Genomic DNA, 11,365 nt, shown 5'->3' with positions numbered 1-11,365 from the left:
ACCCTGGGTTTCATTCCCAGTTCTGAAAAAAATATATATAAATAAAGACAAGCTGGGCATGGTGGCTGAGAGAGGAGGATCACAGATTTGAGGCCAGCCTCAGTAATTTAGTGAGATGTTTAGCAACTTAAAGCCTTATTTCAAAATAAAAAGGGCTGCCGGGCATGGTGGCACGTTTGTAATCCCAGTACTTGGAATGCTGAGACAGGAGGATCACAGGTTCAAGAACAGCCTCAGCTATTTAGTGAGGCCCTCTGGACCTTAGTGAGGCCCTGTTTCAAAATAAAGAATAAAAAAGAGGGCTGGGGGTATAGCTTGGAGCTGAGATTCAGAGGTAGAATGTCCCTGGGTTCCATTCCCCATTACCACTGAATAAACAAACAAATAAAAACGGGCTGGGAGGGTAGCTCTGTCAGAATGCGCCTGGGTTCAGTGGAACGTGGTGGCACCACACTTGTGATCCAGTACTTGAGAAGTTGAAACAGGAGGATCACAGGTTCGTGGCCAGTGCTTGTAATCCCCGCACTTGGGAGGTGGAGACAGGAGGATCGCTAAGGTTTGAAGCCAGCCTTGTTGGCTTAAGAGACCCTGTTTCCAAATAAAATATAAAATAGGTATGGGAGTGTGGCCTGGAGGTAGAAGGGTTCCATCCCCAGTACCACCAAGAAAAAAAAAAAAAAAAAGAATAAAAAATAGGGCTGTGGGTGTGGCTTGGAGGTAGAAGGCCCCTGAGTTCAAACCCAGTACCAAAAAAAAAAAAAAAAAAAAAAGGTGAAGACAACCTACCAAATGGGGGAAAACAGTTGCAAATTATGTTTTCTAAAATATATAAAGAGCACTGGCAACTCCTAAAAAGACAGATTCTCCAACTTAAAAGAAGGCAAAAGTTGGGTGTGGTGATGCACGCTTGTAATCCCAGCATTTGGGAGGCTGAGACAGGAGGACCACAGGTTTGTGGCCAGCCTCAGCTACTTAGTGAGGCCCTTTGAAACTTAGTGAGACCCTGTTTCAAAATAAAAAATAAAAAATCAGGCTGGAGTGTAGCTCAGAGGTAGAATGCCCCTGGGTTTAATCCCCAGCAACACACACACACACACACACACACACACACACACACACACGCGATTTCAAGACAGGCTCAGTAAGTACTGAAGACTCTCAGCAATCTAGCCAGGCTGTTTCAAAAAATAAAACCAGTAGGCCAAGTGTGGTGGCGCACTCTTGTAATCAGCATTCAGGAGGCTGAGACGGGAGGATCGTGGTTCATTGACAACCTCAGCTCTTAGTGAGCCTTTGCAACTCAGTGAGATCCTGTTTCAAAAAATAAAGAATAAGCCAGGCGTAGTGGTTCACGCAGGTAATCCCAGCATTCGGGAGGCTGAGACCTGAGGCTGAGACCTAAGGATAGTGGTTTGCCAACAGCCACAGCTGTTTAGTGAGGCCCTCTGCACTTAGTGAAACCCTGTTTCAAAGTAAAGGATAAAAAATAGGGCAGCAGGTGTAGCTGCCCTGAGTTTTATCTGCAGACCCATACAATAAGTAAGTAAGTAAGTAAGTAAGTAAGTAAGTAAGTAAGTAAAGAAAGAAAGAGAGAGAGAGAAAGGAAGAAAGAAAGAATAATAGGGCTGGGGGTGTAGCTTGGAGGTAGAATGCTCCCGGGTTCCATCTGCAGTACTGAAAATCAATCAGTAAATAAAACTGGAGTCAGATGCACACTTGTAATCCCAGTACTTAGGAGGCTAAGATAGAAGGATCGCAGGTTTGAGGCCAGCCTCAGATACTTAGTAAGACCCTGTTTAAAAATAAAGAATTAAGCCCGGCATGGTGACACATGCTTGTAATCCAAGCATTTGGGAGGCTGAGACAGGAGGATCACAGTTGGTGGACAGCTTCAGTTACATAATGAGGCCCTTTGCAACTCAGTGAGACCCTGTTTCCAAAAAAAAAAAAAAAAAAAGACTAAAAAATAGGGCTGGGGGAGTAGCTCGGAGGTAGAATGCCCCTGGGTTCCATCCCCAGTACTGCGAGAAAGAGAGAAGGGGGGGGGAGAAGAAGGAGGAGGAGGAGGAAGAAGAGAAGGAGGAGGAGAAAGAGAGGGAGGGAGGAAGGAAACGGAACAGAACAGCTAGGGGTGTAGTAAAATGCCCCTGGATTCAAACCCCAGTTCTGCAAAAATAAATAAAATCAGGCTGGGGAATGTGGTTCAAAGGTCTATAGAATGCTCTGGGTAAATCTCAATACCACACACACACACACACACACACACACACACACACACAATAAATAAATAAATAAGCGGGTATGATGATGCTCATCTATAATTCTAAAACTTGGGAAGCTGAGACTGGCTGATTGCAGGTTTGATGATAGCCTCAGCAAGTAGTGAGACTTTCATCAACCTAGCAAAACCCTATCTCAATAATAAAATGCTGGGTATGTAGTGAGGCCCTCTGCAACTCAGTGAGACCCGGTTTCAAAATAAAGAATAAAAAATAGGGCAGGGGGTGTAGCTCGGAGGTTGAATGGCCCTGGGTTCCATCCCCAGACCTGTAAAAAAACAAAACAAAACAAAATGCTGGGTGTGGTGGCACGTGCTTGTAATCCCAGCATTTGGGAAGCTGAGACACTTAGGCCCTTTGCAATTCAGTGAGACTCTGTTTCAGAATAAAGAATAAAAATAGGGCTGGGGGTGTCTTTGGAGGTAGAATGCCCCTAGGTTTAATCCCCAGTACCACAAAGAATATTATTATTAATAATAAAATAATAAATAATAATAAATAGGGTGGCAGCTGGGCGTGGTAGTGCACGCTTGTAGTTCCAGAAGTTGGGAGGCTGAGACAGGAGGATTGCAGGTTCATGGCCAGCCTCAGATACTTATTGAGGCCCTCTGCAACTTAGTGAGACACTGTTTCAAAATAAAGAATAAAAAATAGGGCTGGGGGCATAGTTCGGAGGCAGAGTGCCCCTAAATTCAATCCACAGTATAGCAAAAAAAAAAAAAAAAAAAAGCATATCACAGAGGCAGAATGCCTCTGGGTTCAATCCCCAGTACCACTAAAAATAAATATATAAAAAATGTAGGCAAAGGACCTCAACAACTTAGTGAGGACCTCAGCAACTGAGCTATACCCTGTTTCAAAATAAAAAATAAAAGCTGGGCATGGTGGCCCAGTACTATGCCGGAGGCTGAGACAGGAGGATTGCAGGTTTGAGGACAGCCTCATTAAGTAGTGAGACTCTGATCAACCGAGTGAGATCCCGTTTCCAAATAAGAAATAAAATCGGGCTGGGCATATAGCTTGAAGAAGATAGAATGTCTCTAGTTCAATCCCCACTACTATAAAAAATAAAAAAATAAAAAGGTCTTTGGGTATAGCTTGGAGGTAGAATTCCCCTAGGTTCAATACCTATTACAAATAAATAAATAAATAAATAAATACATTAAATAAATGAATGCAAAAGAAAACCAGGCACCAATAATCCTGGGAGGCTGAGACAGGAGAATTGCAGGTTCAAAGCCAGCCACAGCAATTTAGAGAGGTTCTCAGAAAATTATGGAAACCTTTTTTCCAAATAAAATATAAAATAGGAAGCCAGACATGATGGCACACACCTCTAATCCTAGTACTTGGAAGGTTGAGACGGGAGGATCCCAGGTTCAAGCCAGCTCCTGCAACTTAGGCTCTTAGCAACCTAAGGAGACCTTGTTTCCACATAAGAAATTTAAAAATTGGGCTGGGGATGTAGCTTGGAGGTAGAATGCCTCTGAGTCGAATATCCTGTACAGCACGCATGCGCGCACACACACACAGCACATGTGTGTAGCTCAACTGTAGAATGCCTGGGTTTAATCTACAGCACTCACAAAGGAGCCATGGTGTATACACCTGTAATCCCAGTACTTGAGAGGCTGATTGAAGGCTACTCTCAGCAATTTATTTATTTATTTTTGTGATACTGGGGGGGAACCCAGGGGCTTTTTTTTTTTTTTACCTCCAGGCTATACTCCTAGACCTATTTTATATTTTTATTTGGAAACAGAGCCTCACTAAGTAGCTGAGGCCGGCTTTGAACCTGTGTGATCCTCCTGTCTCAGCCTCCCAAGTGCTGGGATGAGAAGCGTGCGTCAGCACACCCGGCTAGTCTTAGCAATTTAGCAAAGCCCTCAACAATTTAGAAAGACCCTGTTTCCAAATAAAATAGGGCTGAGGATGTAACTCAGAGATAGAATGCCCCTGGGTTCAATCCCCAATACCCCCCCACAAGGTAAAATAAGACATTTCTCCAATGGTATACAAGTGGCCAGCAAGCACAGGAGAAGTTACTCAACATGGTTGGCTATCAGGGAAATGCAAATTAAAACGACAATGAGGAGCCAAGGGGGCTGGAGCATGTTTGTAATCCCAGCACTCCGGAGGCTGAGACAGGAAGGAGGATCTGGGTTCCTGGACAGCCTCAGCTACTTAGTGAGGCCTCTGCAACTCGGTGAGACTCCGTTTCAAAATAAAGAATAAAGATAAGGGCTGGGGGTATAGCTTGGAGGTAGAATGCCCCTGGGTGTTCCATACACACACACACACACACACACACACACACACACACACACCTCTACAATGAAGCTGGGGTGTAAATCACTAGTAAAGCGTATTCCTAGCACTTCCAAAGCTCTGCATTCAACCCTCAACATAAAAAAATTAAAAAATAGGGGCCGGGGTGTGGTTCAGTGGTAAAGTGCTTGCTGGGGTTTAATCCCCAGCACCAAAAAAAATCCCCCAAAGGTTAAACAGGTTCCCCCAACAGTGAGATATAATAATAATAATAATAATAATAATAATAATAATAATAATAAAGATAGTAAGAAGGGTTAGTGAGAATGTGGAGAAATTGGAGCTTCACATACTGAAGATAGGAATATCAAATTGTACAGCCTCTGTGGTTAAACAGTGTTACCATATGACCTGGCAATTCCACTCTGAGGTGTGTCTAGCACCCAATGTGAAAACAAATGTCCACACCAAAGCTTGCACACAAATTCTCACCAGTCACATTTTAACTAAAACGGTGGAAACAGCAGGTGAGGTGGTGCACATACGTCGTCCCAGTACCCGAGAGGCTGAGAGAAGAGGATCCCAGGTTTGAGGCCAGATTCAGCAATTTAGTGAGACCTTGTTTCTAAATAAAAAGTAAAATAGGCCAGGGAGTGTAGTCTGAGGTGAAATGCCTCTGGGCTCAATCCCCAGTAACACACACACACACACACACACACACACACACACCCCAAACCAAAAGGTGGGAACACTCAGATATCAACTGAATGCATTAATAAAATGTGGTATTGTGGTGGTTGGCCCACGCTTGTAATCTCAGTGCTTGGGAGGCTGAGACAGGAGGATCACACAGGGTCAAAGCCAGCCTCAGCTACTTAGTGAAGCTCTCAGCAACTTAGTAAAACCCTGTTTCCAAATAAAATATAAAATGGGTCTGGGCGTGTAGCCCAGGGGTAGAAAGCCCCAGGGTTCCATCCCCATTACCACATACACACACACAAAAAAAGTGGTACACTTCTCCACAGAATACTATTTAAAAAAAGAAAAAGAAAGCCAGGCATGGTGGCTCACGCTTATAATCCCAGCATTCAGGAGGCTGAGAACGGAGGATCGCGGTTCACGGACAGCCTCAGCTACTATTTAGTGAGGCCCTCTGCAACTTAGTGTGACCCTGCTTCAAAATAAAGAATAAAAGCCAGGCGTGGTGGCGCACGCTTGTAATCCCCGCGCTTGGGAGGCGGAGACAGGATTGTGCAGGTTCGAAGTCAGCCGCGCTGGTTTAAGAGACCCTGTTTTCTAAATAAAAATATAAAAATAGATCTGGGAGTGTAGCCCGGAGGTAGAAGGGCTTCCAGGAACCCCAATACCACACACACACACACACACAAAAAAAAAAAAAAAAAATTAAAAGAATAAAAAAGAGGGCAGGAGGTGTAGCTCGGAGGTTGAATGCCCCTGGGTTCCATCCCCAGACCCGCAAAAGAAAAAAAGAAAAGAAACTAAAAAGTACTAATAAAGCCGGGCGTGGTGGCACATGCTTGTAATGCCCGCGCTTGGGAGGCTGAGACAGGAGGATCGCACAGATTCAAAGCCAGCCTCAGCTACTTAGTGAGGCTCTCAGCAACTTAGTGAAACCCTGTCTCCAAATAAATAGGTCTTGGAGTATAGCCCAGAGGTAGAAAAGCCCTCAAGTTCCACCTCCACTACCACAATAAATAAATAAATAATACTAATAGATGGAACAACAGAGATGAACCTTGAAAGCACTTTTTCTTTTCTTTGGTACGGAGCTTGAACCACCCAGGGGCACCCCAGCCCCCACTTTTTTTTTTTAAACAGGGTCTTGCTAGGTTGCCAAGAATCTTGCTGAGTTGCTGAGGGTGGCCTCAAACCTGCGATCCTCCTGTCTCAGCCTCCCAAGTGCTGAGATTACAGGCGTGCACCACCACACCTGGCAACCTTAAAGCTTCCTGAGAACCCAGTCTCAAAGTGCCATGTCTGTATCTGAGGCTTCTGTGTTGTGAATTCAACCAAACTCAGATGGGATATATTTTTTAAAAAAGTTTCCTCTGTACTGAACACACACAGTCCTTATCTCCTTGTCATTACTCTCCAAGCAATGCCATTTAACAAGAATTTATATAGCGTTTACATTGTATTAGGTTTTAGAAGTAATCTAGAAGTGGCACGCGCTTGTAATCCTAGAATTTGGGAGGCTGAGATAGGAGGATCACTGGTTCCTTGGCCAGCCTCCACAACTTAAAGAGACACTGTTTCAAAACAGACCAGTAAAACAGGGCTGGCAGCATAGCTTGGAGGTAGAATGTCCCTGGGTTCCATCCTCAGTACCACAATAAATAAATGAAGTAATCTGGCAATGATTTTAAGTATATGGGAGAATGCATGAAGGCTAAATGCAAATAGTACTTTTTTTTTTTTTTCCTGGTGCTGGGGATTGAACCCAGGGCATTCTACCTCTGAGCTATAGCCCCAGTCCTATCTTACTTTTTATTTTTAAACAGGGTCTTAACTGAATTGTGGAGACTTGATAAATTGCTAAGCCTCATCTCAAATCTGTAATCCTCCTGTCTCAGCCTCCCAAGTACTGGGATTATAAGTATGCATCACCAGTCCCAGCGCTGGATTTTCTGTCCATCCTTTTCTTTATTCATTTTTTTTTTTTTTTTTTTTGGGTGGTGGTACTGGGCATTGCATCCAGAGGCATTCTATTTCTAAGATACACCTCCGGCCCTATTTTATTTATTTTGAAGTGGGATCTCACTAGATTGCTGAGAGTTTCATTAAATTGCTGAAGCTGGCCTCGAACCTAACTCAGCCTCCCAAGTACTGGTATTAAGGGCATAAACCACTACACCCTTCTTTGGTATTTCTTTGTGTGTGTGGGTTTGGGGATGAAACCCAGGAGCATTTGACCTCTGAGCTACACCCCCTGCCCTATTTTTTATTCTTTTTATTTTGAAACAGGGTCTAAGTTGCAGAGGGCCTCACTAAGTAGCTGAGCCTGTCCGCGAACTGCGATCCTTGTCTCAGCCTCCCGAATGCTGGGATTACAAGCGTGCACCACCACGCCCGACTGGTATTTCTTTTGAGGTAATGAAAATATTTTAAAACATGTGGAGTGATATCTGTGCAGCTGTGAGTACACTAAATACCGCTGCAGTTTTTTGTTTCTGTTTGGTTGCTCAGGATTAAACCCTGGGTGTTCTACTTCCGAACTACACCCCCAATACTTTTTACTTTAAAATAGGGTTTTGCCAACTTACTGTGGCTGGCCTTGAACCTGCAATCCTCCTGTTGTTGCCTCCCCCATTACACAATTTTTTTGGTACTGGGACTGAACCCAGGGGCATCCTACCTCTAAGCTATACCCCTAGCTCTTCCAATTCTTTTTCAATCAGTCTTACTAAATTACTAAGGTTCTTCCTAAATTGCAGAGGCTTGCCTCAAACCTGTGATTCTTCTGCCTGATCCTCCTAAATTCTAGGATTATAGGTGTGTGCTACCATTGCACCCTTTGGGCTTTTGTTTTTGTGGTACTGGGGGATTGAACCCAGGAGCATTCTACTTCTGAGTTATACTCCCAGTCCTTTTTTTTTTTTTTGGTGGTACTGGGGATGGAACCCAGGGGCCTTCTACCTCTGGTTTACACTCCCAGACCTATTTTATATTTTATTTGGAGACAGGGTCTCTTAAGCCAGCTGAGGCTGGCTTCAAACTAGCATGATCCTCCTGTCTCAGCCTCCCACGGGGATTACAAGCATGCACCACCACGCCCGGCTCTCCCAGTCCTGTTTTATTTTGAAACAGGGTCTCACTAGGTTAAGAGTCTCACTACTTGCTAAGGGTGTCCTTGGACCTGTGATCCTGTTTCAGTTTCTCAAGTACTGGGATTACAGGTATGCACCACCACACCCAGATTAAGGTTGCACTCTTTGATGGGTGAATTGCTTGGTGTGTGAATTATATACTAATGAAGCTGTTACCAAGTACATAAAACAGGTTGTTTTAACCATCTGGTCTGGGGCAACTGTGTGTGTGTATGGTACTGGGGATTGACTCAGGGGTGTATTACCTCTGAACTATACCCCCAGACATTTTCTTTTATTTTGAAACAGGGTCTCATTAAGTTGCCGAGGGCCAAAGTTGCTAAGGCTGGCCTCAACCTACGTTCCTGTCTCAGCCTCCCGAGCACTGTGATTACAGGCCTGTGACACCATGCTCAGCCGGGGCAACCCTTAAGTGTGTGCAAGGGGAAACACTAGGAATTCAATGCAGGGCAATCTACCTCTGAGCTACACCTTCAACCCTTCATGTTTTTATTTTAAACAGGGTCTTGCTAATTTACCCAGTGCTGGCATTGAACCTGGGGCCCTCCTTTCAGCCTCTCAAGTCTTGTGATTACAGGTGCAAGCTATGGAGCCCAGCCTGGGGCAATTTTATTGAGCCTGTGTTGCCAATAGGGCAACTGGAACTTCATAAAATTGGGGAAGCACCTTCCTATCCTAGAGACTCATGGCCTAATTCTGGCTCAGTTGCTGACCCAAGGTTTATCCTGGGGCTCCTGGCTTTCCCAGAGCCTAAAGTTTGCTCATCTGCGGCATGGGGATAACCCACACACTTGAAAGAGGTGGGCCATGGTGGTGTGTTCATAATCCCAGTACTTGGGAGGCTGAGACAGTAGGATCACAGGTTCAAGGATAGGCTCAGAAAATAGTGAGCAAGCCAGGCATGGTGGCACACGCTTGTAATCCCAGCATTCGGGAGGCTGAGACAGGAGGATCGCAGTTCAGGGACAGCCTCAGCTACTTAATGAGGCCCTTTGCAACTCAGTGAGACTGGTTCAAACTAAAGAATAAAAGATAGGGCTGGGGGTGAGGTGTAACTCAAAGGTAGAATGCCCCTGGGTTCTATCCCCAGTGCTGCAAAAAAAAAAAAAAAAAAAAAAAAATAGTGACTTTCATTCATCAACCTAGCAAGACCCTGTTTCAAAAAAAAAATAAAAATAACTTGATAGGGCTGGGGTTTAATCCCCAGCAACACCAAAAAAAAGAAAAAAAAGACCTTGGCTTTTTCCTTTTCTTTGGCGGTGGTACTAGGAATGGAACCCAAGTGGGGTTCTACTTCTGGCCTACACCTCCTTTTTTTTTTTTTTTTTTTGAAATAGAGCCTCACTAAACTGCCAAGGGCCTTACTGAATAGCTGAGGCTTGCCTTGAACCAGTGATCCTCTGGTCTCAGCCTCCCAAGTACTGGGATCACAGGCCTGCGCACACATGCCTGGTGACCTTAGCTTCTGAATTAGCAGCTCCTGGTTGAGGCCTAGCTGGACCACTCACTAGTCGTATGACCTGCAGCAGGTCACATTCTTTCCAAAGTCTCAGTTCTGCCATCTGTGAAGTGGAAGGAATCCCTGCAGCCTGACAAGGGTGGAGGCACGGAGCAGCAGGGCCAGGCATGGGCCCCGACTGCATTGCCCCCAGCACCGGGAGGCGAGCTAACAACAGTGGGGGGGGGGGGTGCTGGGACACCACATGTCACCTCTGACTCTCATCAAGCACTTTGTACTGCACTGTGAGCCTACCGGACCAGTCTCTGGAGATCTTCACAGGCTCCAGTGGAGAGGGCTGTTGTTATCAAAGTCTGGCAACAGCAGGATCTCCCCAGGGAGCTCTGCATGGCTGCCCCTGGCCTCCTGGACAGCCCTATCATACAGTTCAGTAGGCCCACTTCACAGATGCAAAGCTGAGGCTCAGGTTAGAATGGACCACTGGGCTGTGTCTAGCACCATACCACCAACTCCCTGGACGTCAGCGACCATTCTCCTGGGACAGGCAAGGCTGGTCACACAAAGGTGTGGATTTCAGCTCAGGATGCGAGGTTTCCGTGGGAAGCATCTCCCACCCTGAATTCCTCCCTCTGCTCTAGTCCCCTAAAGAAGAGCAGGGTTGTGGCATAAGTGTGCACTGACCCTGCCCTGGCCCAGGCCAGGGCGGCACTCCTTTGCCTGGTCTACCCGCCGATGATCACAGGAAAGCAATCCGAGACTGAGCAGATTCCCATCTCAGGTCCCTCAGCTCGGGAGAGACTTTAGCAAAGCCCAAACCCCCATCCGGGCCTCTGGGGGGCCCAAGCCCAGTGCCAGGGTACAGCCGAGTCTCCTGAGCGCTGACGATGGGCCCACGTTCATGGATGGCTCATGGCCTGCCCACTGGAGCCACAGACCCCGCGGCTCACCTTGACTGCTCAGGATGCTGGAGATCAAGATCGTCACCCCATTCCAGTCTAGGAAGACTCAGAGAGCACCGAGTCTGGCGGGGCCCACGCAGGGCTGGAGTGGGAAGCTGGTTTGCCTTCCGAGTCTTTCAGACCCGAGACTCTGCCTCCTCAATCCTGGGGTGCCACCTCACCCCCCCGAGGCAGAACTGACTGTGTCTATCCCAACACAGCATTGAAGCCTTCACCTCCAGGGGACCCTGCCTGCCCCCACGTGGCCCAGCTCCAGGCTGGTGAATGTCCCTTGGGCTCAGGGCACCCCCCCCTCCCTGCAAAGACAGGTGGGAGGGAGAAGGATCCCGAGCCCGCGGCCCGCCCCTCCAGCTGACCTGCGAGAGCAGCTTAAGGTTTCCATATAAAGGAGACATAGGGCTTAAGGTGCTTCAACTTCGTGTCAAAGTCACTGCCTAATCTGGGGCCAAGAAGCCCCGCCCTCGGGCACCAGCCTCTCCCCCCACATGAACACATCTTCACTCTCTGACACCAAGGAAGGTCCCCTTACTCCTGAATGACCACTGGGGTCTG

Source organism: Muscardinus avellanarius, assembly GCF_963383645.1.
Source record: "Muscardinus avellanarius genome assembly, chromosome: 10".
NCBI lineage: Eukaryota > Metazoa > Chordata > Mammalia > Rodentia > Gliridae > Muscardinus > Muscardinus avellanarius.
Note: the sequence above shows the minus strand (reverse complement) of the source record.